This window comes from Adiantum capillus-veneris, chromosome 8 (genome assembly GCF_014529385.1).
Source record: "Adiantum capillus-veneris isolate H3 chromosome 8, ASM1452938v2, whole genome shotgun sequence".
Classification (NCBI taxonomy): Eukaryota; Viridiplantae; Streptophyta; class Polypodiopsida; order Polypodiales; family Pteridaceae; genus Adiantum; species Adiantum capillus-veneris.
The window spans coordinates 24,692,892-24,711,056 of NC_140938.1; the positions used below are offsets into that span (position 1 = coordinate 24,692,892).

At 42.7% G+C, this 18,165-nt stretch overlaps 1 pseudogene; it reads left to right on the top strand.

The window, feature by feature from the left end:
• The first annotated feature begins 7,642 nt into the window (after positions 1–7,642).
• Positions 7,643–8,825, top strand: LOC147451815 (uncharacterized; annotated as a pseudogene).
• The last annotated feature ends 9,340 nt before the right edge of the window (positions 8,826–18,165 follow it).

The following is an 18,165-nucleotide window of genomic DNA, read 5'->3' on the forward strand; positions in this document are numbered from 1 at the left end:
CATAAGTTTCTATGTAGGCATCAAGTGATATACTATGGTGAGTATACCTACAACTACCATGATGAAGTCATAGCCTCCTTGAATGGTGGAAAGGCTTATTTCAGAGTCCATGCTGGATGAATTCCCACTTCATTTGAGTAATGTCTAGTGGATGAAGTTTCCCTAGCATTATTATTTGCTCAACTTTAGTCCTTTGGCAAGAAAGACATTGCTTGATGTAGCGTAGAACTTGTCCTTTCATTCCTAGCCAAAAATAGCTTCTCTTCATAGCATTAAGGGTCTTGACATAACCATGTTTCCTATTGTTGGACCGTTGTGTCCTTTCTAAGAATATTGATGCTTACAGTATAGATGCCCATGTTCAAGGGAATAGTCTTGGATCATGCCCTTGTCCCTTCCCATTGGTTCCTCTTGAGACCAAGGATCTGCAAGAGTTGAAGATAAGTCTTATCTTCTAGGGAACCTTCCTTAATCTTATCCTTATTTGGATTGTTAACCATGGAGGTGGCCCCAAGTAATGATTTCTTCTAAGGGAATTGGTAACCACATTGTCCTTGTTGATTTCAAAATCATATTCTTGTAAAATCTCTATCCAGCTTCATGACGGGTGCATGGTGCAAAGCGTGCAAGTGTGTGAGTGTAGTGCAGTGTAGTAGGAGACAAGATATGGTGGAGCTCTAAGTGAGAAGAATAACTCACCACTCCGTATTCTTCATTATATCCAAAGAAGAGGGTTAATAGTTAGTGATGGGCAATCGGGGGCCAGTTGGTTTGAACCCTAACAATCTCCCACTTGAAGGCCAATGTGGCCCAAGTGGCTATAAGTGTAAGGATTAGTATATACAAATATACAAGTGTGAAGCATGACCATAGCTTCACCCTATGCACATCATCTCTATGAAATGTTCAAAATACGCATCATCTCTCTGTAGTGTGTACCCTACACCCATCATCTCTATGTAGTGTGTACCCTACACCCATCATTTCTATGCAATGTGACAAACACTATGAAAATAGACTATTTGTCAGAGCATCTACTCGGTTCTCATCCATGTGGACTTTGGCTAACTCGATGTGTTTGCTAGCCAAACTATCCCATATCACATGATACCTTATCTCGATGTGGTTTGATTTGGAATGGAACATGGGGTTTTGTGCTAACACAATCACACTTTGATTGTTACAATGTAACAATGGAGTCCAATATATACCAAGGTCTCCCACTATATGAGATAACCACATAACTTTCTATTGGCACTAGAAACTGCAACATACTCAACCTCATTGGTGAAAGACGAAGTGCAATTTGGAGACACGATCTCCAAGAGATTGTTGCTATAGCAAGTAAGAAAACGTAGCCAAATGTGGATCTCCTAGTGTCCACATGATCCTCATAATCAGAATCAGTGTATCCAAAAATGGATGCATCATTGTTCCCAAAATGTAAGCACTTGCTGGTTGAACCCTTGATGTATCTCAAGATATGCTTCACTGGTTCCCAATGCTTGTTGCCTAGGTTTTCCATATACCTACTGACCATTCCCACAGCAAATAAAATGCCTAGTTGCGTGCTAACCATGACAAACATGAAACTACCAACTATCAAAGAATATGACACCTTTCCCATCTTTTTCCTTTTTAGCATCCAATTTGGGGGCATCATTCTTGCTAGGTTTTGCATATACATCGTACTCAATGCTTTCCCCACTTGCATGTTAAAATGTTGCAAGACCTTGTGAATACACTCTTCGTGTGAAAGTTCAAGAACTCCATGCTTACGATCTCTCTTGATATGCATACCAAGAAAGTGATGTGCATCGCCCAAATCTTTCATGGAAAACTACTTGATTAAGGCATCCTTGAGAAGTGAAATCTCATCTTTTGGCTTTCTGGATATAATCATATAATCCACATGCAAGATTAGAATGATGAGGGAGCCATCATTTAACCTTCTTGTGTACAAGCAATGATCCTCTTGGCTTTGTAGATAACCTTGGGATAGAATGTACTTATAAACTTGATGTACCATTGTCTTGAGTCTTGCTTTAGTCCATACAAATCTTTCTCAAGTCTACACACTAGTTTTGTCTGTGTTGGCTTCTTAGGATTTATCTCAAAACCTTCTGGCTGCATCATGTAGACATATTCTTCAAGATCCCCATGAAGAAACGTCATCTTCGCATCCATCTGGATCAGTTCCATGTCCTCAATGGCTACTAGACCAAGCACAAGATGCAGTGTAGTAATCTTTACCATGGGAGAAAAGATCCCATCAAAATCTATGTCCTTCTTCTTCTTGAATGCTTCAACAACCAATCTAGCCTTATACTTAGGCTTGGGATCTATGTCATGTACTTCTTCTTGTACACCCATTTGCAAGGCAATGCTTGTTTACCCTATCGTAACTCTATTGATTCCCAAGTCTCATTGGCTAGGATTGAACTATACTCAGATTGTATAGCATGCTCCCACTTTACGCTATCTTCCATATGAATAGCTTCTTTATAGCAAGTGGGCTCATCGCAGTCACTGACTAACAAATAGTCCAATCTTGGCTAAAAACACTCGAATGTACGAGATACTAAGTAGATTTTTTGAGTGCCTAACTATTGGATTCCACTCTCTTTGGAGCAACATGTGTACTGTTTTCAAGTTCTCTAATTCTCTCTCTTGCAAAGTATTGTTCATGCCAAGCTAATTAAGTATGATGGTTATGTTGCTACCTTTAATCAAGTTCTTTCTCAATTTTCTCAAAGTATTCTCATAAAAACGCTCACACTATAGCTCTTTAAATTTTGCTATTCTCAATGTTCATAATCCAATTCCATTACACCTCCATTGTCAATTTGCAAAGCTTTAAGCCTCTACCTGGCTGGTTTTCTACCATTGCTAAGAACTTCTGAAAGACACTAAAGACTTTGCTCTTTTGCTTCAAGAGATAAACCCACACCTTCCTAGTAGAGTCATCTATGAATGTAAGGAAGCATAGTGCCATCCCTAGAGACTTAATAGGCATAGCTCTACATAAGTTTCTATAAACAAGATAGAGAGGGCTTCCTAACTCCTTGTTTAAATCCCCTGAGGTCAACCTAGTTTGTTTTCCATATATGTAGTGCTCACATAAATAAAAATCAAAATAATCTAACACGGGTATATAACCAAAATGTAGTACCTTCATTCCTTTTTGACTCATATGGCCCAACCGGCTATGCCACAACTCTATAGATGATAGCTCAACTACACAGATAAAATTTTCTCTCATTGAAGAGACATAGGTTGAATACAATGAGCTAGAATTTTGACCTTTACGCATGACAAGGTTTCATTCTTGATTATCCAAGAACCATTGGCAAAAATAGTAGTGTGATCCAAATCATCTAATTGCACTACATACATCAAATTTTTTGTCAATTTGGGTACAAGTTTGACACTCTACATCGTAAACTCAATGCCATTACACATACAAAGTTCTATGGACCCAATACTGCATAGATCAAGCTCATAAGAATCATCCAGCCTCAATGTACCATGTGTAGCAGTATATTTGGAGAAGCACCTCTTACGAGGAGTCACATGAAAGCTAGCACCTGAGTCCACTATCCAATTCTAGGCATAACACTTGTCAAGACCTAACAAGGCATCAGGACTCAAATCTGAGGTAAAGATCAACACATCTGATGTCTTCTTCACATCATGAACAATCTCAATAGATGGAGGCTCAACAACATTATGTTCTTCTATCTTCACGGTGCTCTTAGATGTGTCAGCCTTTACTTTTTCTTTGCCTTTTCACGTTGTAATGCACGACAATCCTTCTTGAAATGTCCCTTCTTATGGCAATGATAACATTCAACGTTCTTCATGTCTCTTCCACGACTCTTGCTACGATTGTTCTTGTGATACTGAGAACGACTAAGACTACGATCACTCTATCTTGTCTTGTCACGGACTGCCACTAGCCATATATGCATCACCATGCCCACTCGCATCAAGAGATTGATGTATAATCTCTTTAGTGATGAGCAACACACTAGTAACGTCACTAAACACTAGCTTCCTGCCAGGTTCTAAGTTACTTATGGTGGTAGTGAACGTATCCCATGAAGATGGTAGCAAACATAGCAAAAAGATGGCCTTTATCTTGTCATCAAAGTTAAGATCTTTGAAAGTAAGCTGCGGAAAAACATTGTTCAAATGAGAGCTAACAATTTTTCCTTCTTTCATGTTCGTGCCATGAGTTTCTTCATGAGAAAGACCTGGAATAAGGTACTTTTACCATCCCATACTGCACATAAGGCATCCCATAAATATTTGCCATTGGTCTTATCCATTATTGTGAAGTAAATGAATTCACCAAGATTCACGTTATAGCATGCCCATTCAAATCTTCCCATTGATCATCAGTGTATGCATTCTCTTTTCTCTCATGCAATGGCACTATTAAATCCTTATTGATCAACGCATCGTGCATACGCTGCTTCCAGATTGCAAAGTTTGTGCCATCAAACTTCTTAATGTAGTACTCATCCTTGTCCAAATCAGAGTGTTACCATGCACCGAGCGATTTTTTTCGAGCAAGGACAAACCCAAGCAAGTGTCTGTACACGATATAGTAAATTTTATCGTCAACAGAATCGTCAAATTTTATCGTCATGCACCACAACAAAAAGGGATTGCAACAAATATAATAATGAACCTATTAGTATGTTGAACCGAGTAGTAGGCCAGTTGAGGGTAAGCGGAAAGGGAGAAATTCCGCCTCAATATAAAGAAAAATAGTGTAAAGCCCCAAAAAATAAGCTTAATTTTCTTAAATTTTCTCTTGGCAAATTAAACAAAAGAAATTTGTATAGCAGGTGCTGGGCAACTGGGGGGGGGGGACAGGCTGTCTCCGTCTCTCTTGTCCATGTGCTAGTGAAGAGGATGGGAACATGGTCACATGTGCAAGGACTGTGGACACGAGAAGGCGTGATGGCATCTAAAGGTCTAGGCTGCTGCAGGTGTAGCGAGTGTGTGAGCATGTGTGCACGATTTTAAGAAAAATGTTAAGAAAAGGGGATCTAAAGATGATGCCATTTGAGCAAAGGCCAAAAGTTGGCAAAGTTTCAAGTGGGGGGGAGGATTTTGAGGCGCGCTTCTCTTTGGCAATTGCAGTTGCTTTCAGAGGCGGTGGGCGGCGGCTCTGAGTTCTTTGCTTTGTCCCGCCCTGTTGGGCGATGGGTAGCTGCTACTACTCTAGTTTCTCGCTGCTCTCCCTACTCTCTCTCTCTCTCTCTCTGCAATTTTTGTGTGTGTAACGCCTCTCAAATTACTCAGAGACTCGTTCTCCATCGCTGCTTCCTTTCAGAAAGTAACTCCTCTTCTTCTCCCTTGAAACCCCCGCTACCTTTTTTAATGACCCCTCAAATAGACACACTGACATTGCCAGTCTCTCTCTCTCTCTCTCTCTCTCTCTCTCACACACACACACACACACACACACACACACACACACACACACACACACACACACACACACACACACACACACACACACACACACACACACACACACACACACACACACACACACACACACACACACACACACAGACTCTCTCCTCCTCCTTACATTATCCCTTCCTCTCTCTCTCTCTCTCTCTCTCTCTCTCTCTCTCTCTCTCTCTCTCTCTCTCTCTCTCTCTCTCTCTCAGCCTCAAAAGCTCCCCCCCTCCCCTTCCCTATGTTGTACTAACCTTACCCTCTCCTCGTACAATCATGGCCCCTGCAACCCCCCACTTCCCCCACTATCCCTCCCCTTGCCGCCCTCCCTCCTTCTTCAACCTTGGCGTTTGTTGCTCCTCCCATCACATCTCTAAGCCGCGTCTTCCTTTGCACCCCATCGACCACACCATTTTGCAAGATAATATACTAGCCTGATCAAATGTGATCAATCATGCTCCCTCTTCTCTCATCACTAAGAATCTTGCTCATCCCTCTCTTTCCAACAAGCTTGAGAGACCTCAGCAATATGGTGAAGGAGGCAATTTTGGAATACCACTCAATAACACCAGCTTGAATGAGATTTGCATTGGTCCAAGGGTGGCTACATCGACGGAATCTCCATCTCTTACTACGACAACTCTTAGCTATGGCAAGCTTGATGGAGTAGGCAAGGCCGGTGCTCTCAACACATCAACATCCCTCTTATCCCTCTTGAAGCCCTGGAGATTGCACTCAACCACATGCTTTTTCCAAGCCAGAGCTCTCTCTCTCTCTATCTCTCTCACTCAGCTTGCCTGCGTCGACTTCTGCACGCATACTGGCCAAAGTGGGCTCGCGAGCTCACGCTCAAGCTACAATGGCTTGGTAGGAGAGAAGAGGCGAGCACCTCTCTCTCTCTCTCTCTCTCTCTCTCTCTCTCTCTCTCTCTCTCTCTCTCTCTCTCTCTCTCTCTCTCTCTCTCTCTCTCTCTCTCTCAGCTTGCCTGGTAGGTCACGAAACTGTGGCTTGGTAGGAGAGAGGAAGGCAATCACCTCTCTCTCTCTCTCTCTCTCTCTCTCTCACACACACACACACACACACACACACACACACACACACACACACACACACACACACACACACACACACACACACACACACACACACACACACACACACACACACAGAGTCAGTTTTTAAAAAGAAACTCTTTGAAAGAGCGCGCGCCGACGCACGCTCTTTCAGTGAGTTTTTTAAAAAAAAAACTGAGAGAGAGGGGGGGAGAGAGAGAGAGAGAGGACTTCCAGCACCCTGGAGGAGGTCTGCTGTCGCCATCGTCGACGTGGGGATGGTCTGCTTTGTGTGTCTGCTCCTTGTGGGCAGCTTTAACCTTGGCGACTTTGTTGATCTGCAAGCCCTCATCACAGAGGCACTGAGATGGTTACCATCCACGGCTTAGAGCTGGCCTGCCGCCTGTGCCAGTGTGTGTAGGTTGGATGCAAGCAATGGAATGGCCTCACCAATGACAATAGTGTGCGTGTGCGTGTGTGTGTGCAAGCTGTTGCCATCACCCACAACGTGTAGCCCCCTAGTTTGCCCCCTTTCCATTGCCCGCCAATGCCTCGATGGTGGCTATCCATGCGTTCACAGAAGGCGATCACCTCTCTCTCTCTCTCTCTCTCACACACACACACACACACACACACACAAACACACACACACACACACACACACACACACACACACACACACACACACAACACACACACACACACACACACACACACACACACACACACACACACACACACACACACACACACACACACACACAGAGCCAGTTTTTAAAAAGAAACTCACTGAAAGAGCGCGCGCCGGCGCGCGCTCTTTCAGTGAGTTTTAAAAAAAAAAAACTGAGGGAGAGAGAGAGAGAGAGAGAGAGAGAGAGAGAGAGAGAGAGAGAGAGAGAGAGAGAGAGAGAGAGAGAGAGAGAGAGAGAGAGAGAGAGAGAGAGAGAGAGAGAGAGAGAGAGAGAGAGAGAGAGAGAGAGAGAGAGAGAGAGAGAGAGAGAGAGAGAGAGAGAGAGAGAGAGAGAGAGAGAGAGAGAGAGAGAGAGAGAGAGAGAGAGGACTTCCAACACCCTTCGATCTGTAAGCCGCCATCGTCGGTGCATGGGTCGATGTCGAAGAGGCCAGGCATGAGGTTGAGGAAACTATTCACGACGTTGATACCTTTGGCAGAGCTGATAGAAAGCAATTAATTCTTTTTTGCTGCTGATTTGTCAGCCTTGGAGGAGGTTTGCAGTCGCCATCGTTAACGTGGGGATGGTCAGCTTTGTGTGTCTTCTCCTTGTGGGCAGCTTTAACCTTGGCGACTTCGTTGATCTGCTCCTTGTGGGCAGCTTTAACCTTGGCGACTTTGTTGATCTGCAAGCCCTCATCACAGAGGCGCCGAGATGGTTACCATCCACGGCGTAGAGCTGGCCTGCCGCCTGTGCCAGTGTGTGTAGGTTGGATGTAAGCAATGGAATGGCCTCACCAATGACAATAGTGTGCGTGCGTGTGTGTGTTTGCAAGCTGTTGCCATCACTCACAGCGTGCATCCCCCCTAGTTCGCCCCCTTTTCACAGCATGCAGCCAATGAGTATGGACTCCTCGATGGTGGTTATCCATGCGTTTACAGAAGGGGAGTGTATGATCTAATTGTTCTCATCAATTGTAGTAGATTGGATACCGAGGGTTGACTTTGAGAGGATTGAAGATGGTGTTGGGTGCGATGGTGGTGAACGTGAGCATGGAAGAGTCCGACGAGTTACATGCGGGGAAGGCAGTAGGAGAAGGTGTTGGGCAGTGCTCTACGATGCAACTGTAATGGAAAGACGAGGGGGCCGCGGCTCAGACCCATGATTCTGGCCATGGCCTCGAAGCCACCATCTTGGTCACAACAGCTTCGATGGCACCGAACAAGAAGTCAAGTAGCGCGAGTGCCAGAGACGAGCTTGCCGACGGGCATGTCATCGTCCTGCTACGCTTTAAGGTAGGTGCAGACGGAGCTGTCCGGCCTCGACATTTAATTGGAGGCGGCGCCCAGGAGATTGTAGAGAGGGGAGTCACCTCTGATTATGGAAAGACTTGTGGAGTCCACTCGGGGTCAAAGATGGGCTGGTCCAGCTGCTCCAAGCATGGGTGGCAGGTCGGGCATTGAAACCACGTAAGGTCGGCGGCTGTGTCCATTGTCATGTGAAAGGAGCGACGGGTGCTGCCCACAATTATAGGTCGCACATAGAAGTTAACGCTACCAAGCTCATAACCCGGAGACGAGCAGTAACGTTCAACACCTTCGATCTTGGAGCGCCCGCCTAATTAGCTAGCCTGTATTCGTCTCTAGAACATCCCAACACCGACATTGCAGCGTGGCTACTCTGCTGAATAACGAACATAAGAACAGTGTTGACGTTGCTCAAAAACTTGTCTTGTTTGGTCATGATATTGCAGGCGTAAGTGCACGCATGCGCGGCTGAAACTAGAGCTACCAATCTATTTAATTCCTTTATATGGTAGGCCAGGAACTCATTAGTATTTGACAAAAACTCCCATGCATTTTGACTTCCATGGAGACTCCTCAAGATTACACTTCTTGAGGACTATATGTCCTTACCTTGATATTGTCCATGTGCAAAGGATTATGCGTTAATGTCTGCCATGGCGGACGTACATCAGCATAGTGCATAATGCGTCAGGGAATTCTGACAATTTGGAACCCTGGTCCAATGTGATTTTCATAGAGCAGCAGCTGCAGCGAGAGTAAAAGGAGGATATACAGCTAGATAGTGACAAAGAGAATGGAAGTAAGGAGTTTACGATGATTTTGGTCAGCCGCATGTCTGCATGGTTGGAGAGGTATGCATACAACATGCTGCTCGAGGATATGCCCGCAAATGTTTTTGAGGGTGTGTTGGCATCGCTGATGCACATGGTTTAATCCTTCTTCTGGGGGGTTGAAATTGGAGACAAATATCAACATGCCATTATAATGGTTCCAAGTGTTCTAGCCCATCAAAGAAAACACTCTACCCAAACCTTGTTCAAAGGGTTTTGTCGGTCAAAAATTTCTGGTTGATTTACCATAAAAAATAGGTGCTAAGAAATCATGTTTGGTTTTTGTTTTGTACATGCCTTGCCCTATCTTGCTCGTTTTATGGATTGCTCGGAGAATCTTGCTCGAGCTTTGAGATTCCTCTCCAAATCACTACTAGCATCCATAGTTCAAGAGAATGTGACAAAATACTTATGAAATTTGTCATAAAAAATCTAATATCTAATCAACCCAATGATTTTCTTATATTAAATTGATCATTTAATGTGGGAGAATAAATGGGAACAAGGGTTAGGATATTGGTGCTTATAGATCTATCTCAATAGGGGGCCAATGGTAAAGGGGCCCAAATGAGAGATGGTATGTCAAAGAGCAAGGCTAACCAATGGAGCTTAAAGACCTTAGGGTTAGCTTCATTAAAGACCTCCAATAGTTAGTGTTAAAAGTCCTTTGACCTTACGTAAGCTAGGGCTGTGTTTAAGGTGGGAACCCGGCCCAAGCTTGAGTTGCTTGTCATGCTTGATGATTGAGATGCTTGAGAAGCTTGAAGTTCTTGATGATTGAGGTGCTTGTCATGCTTGAGATGCTAGGGCTGTACTTGAGGTGGGAACCCAACCCAAGCTTGAGGGGCTTAAGGGCCAGGCTTGTAGTGATAACTGGACCCAAGGTTGAGGGGCTTGAGGTGTCACAAAAGTCAAAACAAATCCCTACAAGGAGGGGGCGATCCATGCAAGAAAGGGGGGGGGGGGGGGGGGGGGGGGGGGTTTCTTGACCACTCCCTCTCCCAAAGGGCAACCTTTGCCCAAGAGGCAATTATGACACATGTCAAGCCCCTAGCTAGGTTACGCTCATGGTGTGCCTAAAGCCTATTGGTTGGCCTTCCAAGGGTCCAATGATAATTTAGTGGATTTAATTAGTTATTTTAGCATTTATCAAGTCCTCTCTCTCAAAGGAGAAAGGGGGACACTTGTTCCAAGGCTACTACCCTTGTTGCTTGATATGCCCTTGCTTGTGATTGACTAGGCCAAGAGGGGTCCAATGAGCTTCAAGCATAAGTTAGAAGGGGAGGTCGACCAAAGCAAGCTAGGGGGTTGCTTGATGGGTATACTCTTCTACACACACTCACACACACTCTTATTGTGTATTGTGCAAAGTGCAAGAGCTCCCTCTCCTTCCCCAAGCAAGTAGAGAGGTTGAGAGCCTACACCAACACTCTTGGCTATGGAATGAAAATCCAACCAAGAGCCATGCAATTCTGAAGCTTTCCATCTTCTCCATCTTCATTACTATGCTATTATGTATGCTAGCAAGAAGAGTGATGAAAAGTGAGGAACTAATTCTTTCTCCTATGAAATGTTTCTTCTTCCTCTTCCCTACCCTCATTCCTTTGCTAGCTCTCTCCACCTTCAAAGGTCTTTGAGGTCTTAGGACTGAGGCTCGTGATAGTTATTTCTTTCCACAAAGTGTATGTTATGCTCGTGATGCATGAATCTTTCCATCTTTATTGCATCACCTAGGTCACAAGAAACACAAAGATTGTATTGTAACAAGTCTCTCTTGATGGGAGAAACTATAATACAAATGCCTATTGGAGGGGGGATCGGTTCCACGTAAACATGGTCCTCAATTTTTGTCATGTTCTCTAAACTCTCTCTCTTGCAAAAGTATTGTTCATGCCAAGTTAACTAATTCTATGTTTATGTTGCTACCATCAATAAAGTTCACCGGCTATGATCACAAAGTAATTTCACAAAAGTAATTTCTCTAATTTCCGCTACTCTCAAAGTTAATAGGCCATTATCATTACATTGGTATCAGAGCATTTGGTTTCTCTTCTTTTGCTTAAGAAGAGAGGTCCTTAAGTAGCCTATAAATGGTTGATTTTGTTGATTATATTAGGGTAAGTGGGAATGGGATCTATTATCGGTTTTGTTGAGCCCACTATGTGGGATATGGTGCACACCTTGGAAGCTTTGGACTTAATAATGGGGTCTTTTTAGATTTGCCTATGGCTTTACCATTATTGAGCCATAAGAAGTCCAAAAGGAGCGAGCCCTCGACAATTCTGCAATATTAGACCCACTCCACTACTCTTTATAATTAACCACTTCACGCCGTGGGTGTAGATACTTAAGCACCAATTTTCAGAGGCTAAGAGGAGTGGAAACTAAGGTTTTGAATTGCCAAAGCATACACTAAGAAAGTACACAAATTTTGTTAACATGATTGACAATAACCAAGAGAGTAGAATGAACATTGATAGCTTTGATTTTGCACATGAAGGTGCTAATGATGATGCCCCCATGTTTGTCAATCATCTCATTACTCGGTTTCAACAAGATATGGGCAACTCTGCTTTGCAAGCCAAAGTTACTCAACAACTTCACGCTTTATGTGATTTCCCTTCCTCTCCAAGAGGAGAGAGAGATTAGGAGGCCTCTTGAAGAGACCTCCAAAAGAAGACTCTCTCCCATACGAGAGGAGGAATCCAAAGAGCAAGAAAGCAATGAAACTTTAAGTTCCTCTGAAGATGTGGCTCCACGAAGATGACGGTCTAGACAATCGCCAACTCCTCCCAAGAGGAAACGTTCAACTCACAGTCCTTCTCCTCGTCACTCCAAAAGGGAAGAGAGGAAACAAAGGAAGAAAAGGGCAAGAAAGAGGTCACCCTCTTCTCCTTCTTCTTCACCTTCCTCTTCTTCCAATGAAAGCTATGGCTATTCTCCTAGAGAATACAAGAGGGGAGGACATCGCAAAACATACCCTGCATGGTGAAGGTCACAAAATCTCAAGAAGTTCAAAGAGGGAGGAAAGAGTATCTCTTTTCTCACCTATGATGGCACCTTTGGTGCCACTGCTGGCCTTCATCTAGCAATTTGATGCTGCCTTTGGAGACGAGGGTTTCACAAAGTCCTCCAAGCTATGCCATGTAGCTATGCACTTCTAGAAATTGCCTCGTCAATGGTGGGATAGCCTTCGTGGAAACGACGAAGCCCCAAAGACATGGAAAACTTTACGAGTTTCCATCATGAAGCAACTCCTTTTGCAAGTGATGCAAAGGACAAAGTGCTTATCAAATGGCAGAGTTTGAAGCTTCTCTCTCATGAGTCTATCCATCAATATGTAGACAAGTTTTGGGATTTACATATCAAGGCTATTGTCTTCCAAAAGATAGACTTCGCCGAGAAAAAGCAATAGTTCTGTGCGATATTACCTGAAGAGATGGCCGAATATGTCAACTCTCAACGGCCTGGTTCTATCATCGAAGTAATCCATCACACCATGGTTGCTTCGTGCATCAATTTCCAACAAGGGGCTAGACAAAATGTCAAGCCCATGGAAAACAAAGATAAAAATGATGCAAAGGGGAAAACCTATGCCCAAAATTCTTCCCAAGGCACTTTTAACAACAACAACAACAACAATCAATCGAAGGAGAAGGGAGTTTACAAAGGCAAAAACAAACTCTTTCCTGAAGAGCTTGAAGCTTTTTGCAAGGACCATAAGTGTTGTAAGTGTGGGGAGCAAGGACATGGCTATCGTTCTTGCTCCAAGAAAAATGCTCGCACTGAGACTCCTAGGGCTTCCACGATCAAAGCTCCAAAAGAGGATGCTCATTGTAAAGGATTATCTCTCTCTTATGCTTGGGGAAAGGTAAGGGAGCATGATGCCTTCATCCTGTTTGATCATGGCTCTACTCACAACTTCATATCAACGGAGTTGGCCACCAAGTTGGGCATTCAAGATTTTGAGATGGGAGATATTGTAGCTGCTGACATAGATTTCAAGGGACAACAAGCCTCCGTTACTCCCTTGATTGGGAAGTTAAGGCTTCATGTACAAAGCTATGTCAACAAAGAAGACTTTTTCATCTCTCCTCTTTAACATGAGGATGCTAACCTAGGGGCGCCATGGTTTGATTGCATGGTTGCCAATGTGAAGTTCCCTAAAAGGAGAATCTACTTCACCTACAGGGGAAAGAACATGTATATAGATGCTAGTGAGTGTGGGCGTACTATACCACTTGTAAATCCTCCTGCTTTTGATAAATCAATGAAGAGCTGAGTTTCTGCGTACATGATTTTTGTCAAAGAGTCCCTAAAAGATCCTAATGTTTCATCAAATGTAAATGGTAGGAATCAAGAAGAGCTAGACTTGTCTAATTTTTTAAAAGGATTCCAAGATGTGTTCATCAATGATATCCCTATGGACTTACCTCCGAAATGAGGGGGTGATTGAGCTCCTTCCAGGAAGCTCACCACAAGCCTCCTTATCGAGTTTTTCAAGCTCAACAAGAGGAGATCATGAGGCAAGTACAAAGAATTGGTTGACAAAGGGATGGAGAGGCCTAGCTACTCTCCCTTTTGTTCTCCAGTCCTTTTAGTGCAAAGAAAGATGATACATACCGTATGTGTGTGGACTATCGAGCACTAAACCATATCACTATCAAAGAACATATTTCTTGTATGTTGGGTAGAAGATCTGTTTCATAAGCTACAAGGCGTCACCTACTTCAGAAGGATTGACCTTAAAAGTGGCTATCATCAAATAAGGATAGTGGATGAAGATATCCTAAAGACCGCGTTTTGCACAACATTTGGTCTTTATGAATATCTAGTCATGCCTTTTGGCTTGACCAAAGCACTAGCCATGTTCAATCGATTAACGGAGAAAATATTTAGACCCTACTGCAAATTCACTGAAGTGTTCTTTGATGATATCATCATCTACTCCAAGTCCTTGGAGGAACATAAGCAACATCTCCAAGTGATTTTCCAAGCATTGAGGGAGAACAAGCTTTTTCTCAACCAAAAGAAAAGCAAATTTTTCCTCCAAGAGATTCAATACTTAGGTCGTATTATCTCTCAAGATGGTATCTGGATGAATCCATTGAAGTTAGAGGTAATAAAAGCATGGCCTAATCCAAATAATCTACATGAGCTAAGAAGCTTTATTGGGATGTGTGCATATATAGACGCTTCATAGCAAAATCTTCTCAAATAGCAGGACCACTACATGACTTAGCTAAGAAGAACATTAAGACTACTAAGGAGCAAAATTCTTTTGACAATCTCAAAGAGAAGCTTACCTCCCAACCAGTCCTCATACTTCTAGATCTCTCAAAGCCATTTGAGGTCTAATGTGATGCTTATGCTGATTGCCTTAGAGCAGTCTTGATTCAAGAAGGGCATGCCATATCATATGAGAGCCGAAGGTTCAATACAGATGAATGTGTCTTAGGCATTTATGAGAAAGAGCTTTTAGTTATTCTACATGTCCTAGATACATGGAAGCATTATTTATTGGGGACTCCATTTATTATACGAACCAACCACCAAAGTCTCAAGTACTTCATGACGCAAATCAATCTTTCGGACAAACAAATGAGGTGGGAAAATTTTCTTTCGCAATTTTATTTTCATATTGCTCACATTGTGGGTAAGCATAATCAAGTGACCGATACACTTTCACGACGACCAAAAGTTAATGCGGTGTCTATAGCTAGTCACAATGATCTATCTTCTATGATAGATGAGTATGCTACTGACCCTGACTATAGAGACATAATGTCAGCCCTTGCTTTGGGGAAGAGAGAGGAACCATTCACCTTGCAGGATGGTTATCTCCTCCACGGTGCATGCTTAGATGATTGCATCTAAGGAGAGCCTGCGCAATTGCCCATGTAGAAATTACTGGACATCCCTATTCTAGTGGGGTTCTGTAAGGTTTTAATCTTATAATCCTCTATGGTGTGCAGGCCGATGGAAAGCTCCCAAGCTGAACATCCCACTCTAGGAAAAGTTTTGTGTAACAACAAAAGAGTTTAATGTTGTCCATGGCCTCTCCATGGACGCTGTCGACCCCAAATTGGTGAAGTGGGAGCAGATTACAAATGTGGAGTGGTTCAGTGTATTCAGAGAGGTGAAGAATCATAGCAAATATCGCTTCAAATGTAGTAGCATTCATAGTGACATGTACGACCAAGTACTTCAGCTGCACTACAGGGTGTACCAGAAGGCCTCCACCAACATGGAAATTAATTCAGCTTTTGCGAAGGGTTTTGTAAAACAATCCATAGTATCGCAACAAATATCGCTTCACATGTAGTAGCATTCATAGTGACATGTACGACCAAGTACTTCAGCTGCACTACAGGGTGTACTAGAAGGCCTCCACCAACATGGAAATTAATTCAGCTTTTGCAAAGGGTTTTGTAAAACAATCCAGTCCAATGGAAATTGCAAGTGGCTCAATCATGCAGTTCAATTGGGCTGAGTTTGCTGTCCAGCATTTGCAGGACCTTCAAGAAAAGGGATACTACGATGCCCATGTTGAAAAGTGGAGGGTGCGTAATACCCACCCCTCAAGTCAAAAAACAGAGGAGGGATCCACGGAAACAAAGGACGATTGCGCTGGCCAAGTAGCTCTAAATGTTGTTTTTGCTACCAGGGCAAACCCCTCTCTATTAACAACTCTCACAAAGTGACATCAAGCTTGTCATATTTCGGGCTCTCTGATTTGAAGCACATCATGAGTGCAAGGGACTATCTCAAAAATCGACTACAAGATGCTAAATAGCAGCTCAAGAATGGGGTCAGGAGCTTGAAGCTGCGAGGGTTTTGAAAGCAAGCCATGATATGGTCAGCCCTGTAGTACTTGCTATGAGACATAAGCTTCATGATGCTGAGAATGAATTGCGATGTTTAGGCCTCACTGATAGTGTGGATGCAAGGAGAGAAATAGAGCTCAAGGTAAAGATCAAGACACTGAAAGAGACACTGGATGGTTTGGTGTTTCCTCACAGTGAGGACACCCCCACTGCAGTTGATATTGACATAACTTGTCTTCATGTAAGTGCCAATGGTTTTTGTGTTTCGAATATGTGCACAACTATCCTATGTACTTACCATGCTTATGTTTTGATTGGTTTGTATATTAATGTGGAGGTGCAGGAAGCAAAAGTGCACGCCTGCGAATAGTCAATTGCAGCCGCTCATGTAGAGAAGTAGAATGATACAAGGCTCCTTCATCCCCACTGCCTTATGCAAGATAGTTATGGACACTTTTACAGAGTGTATAGGAGGGGTACGTGATGGGACAACAAGCAACAAGTGTATTGGCTGTGGTCTGCCACTAGAAGTACACAAAATGAGTGCAATAGTCAAAATGCCATGTGAGCATACCTATCACCTAATATGCTTTGTTGTTGCATGCTCCTTGGGGACAAAATGTAGAGCTTCCACCTGCCAGTAGAGGATACCAGCTGAATGGTGTGGCAAGGTCACAAGGCAAGGACCTCCAATCACACTGAGTTCTGGTAAGATAATGTTAAGGAGCAGTTATCCAGCCTTGATTCCTACACTAGCCCTCTATATGCTACTTAGCTTAGTGGGTATGGTGGCTAGCATATTGTGTATGGTAGTTGGAAAACCTAGTTATTCTAGTTAGCATACTATGAGATATAGCTAGCATACATTGTCGTGGTGGTAAGCATACTGTGTATGCTAGTTAGCACAGCTAGTTATCCTGGCTAGCATATTGTGAATACTAGTTGGCATTTTTTGTATGCTAGTTAGCATTCTGTGTATGCTAATAAGCATACCCTTTATGCTAGTTAACAAACTATGCATGCTAACTAGCATAAAGAGTTTCCCAATTAGAAACAAGCATGCTAATCAGCATATTAAATATGCTAATTAGTGCACAATGTGCTAACTAGCAAACAGGGTATGCTAATTAGCATACCTTTTCTTCTAGTTAGCATACTTGCACGCTAGCCATCATACAAAATGTTTTAACTAGCTAAAAAAGTATGCTAATTAGCATACCTTTTCTTCTAGTTAGCATACTTGCATGCTAGCCATCATACACAATGTTTTAACTAGCTAAAAAAGTATGCTAATTAGCATACCTTTTCTTCTAGTTAGCATACTGTGTATGATGGCTAGCATGCAAGTATGCTAACTAGAAGAAAAGGTATGCTAATTAGCATACTTTTTTAGCTAGTTAAAACATTGTGTATGATGGCTAGCATGCAAGTATGCTAACTAGAAGAAAAGGTATGCTAATTAGCATACTTTTTTAGCTAGTTAAAACATTTTGTATGATGGCTAGCATGCAAGTATGATAACTAGAAAAAAAGGTATGCTTATTCATGTTAATTAGCATACTTGCATGCTAGCCATCATTGAATTTGTATACATTCTCATTGGAAATCAACAAAGATATGCTAATTAGCAAAATGTTTATGCTAGTTAGCAAATTGTTTATGCTAATTAGCATACCCACAGTAGCTAATTAGAATACATTCTAATTAGTATACTGCATTTTTGTTTGTGCTAACTTCCACTCACTAACTTCCACTCACAGCATACCATAGTATGCTAATTAGCATATACAATATACAGGAAGCTGCCATGTCTTCTCCTTGAAACCAACAATGGTATGCTAATTAGCATTCCTTCAATTAGCATACTATGGATTTTTGTTTTTGATAACTTTCACTCACAACATAGTATACTAATTAGCATATACAGTATATAGAAAGCTGCCATCCCTTCTTGAAACCAACATACAATATGCTAATTAGCATACATGGTATGCTTA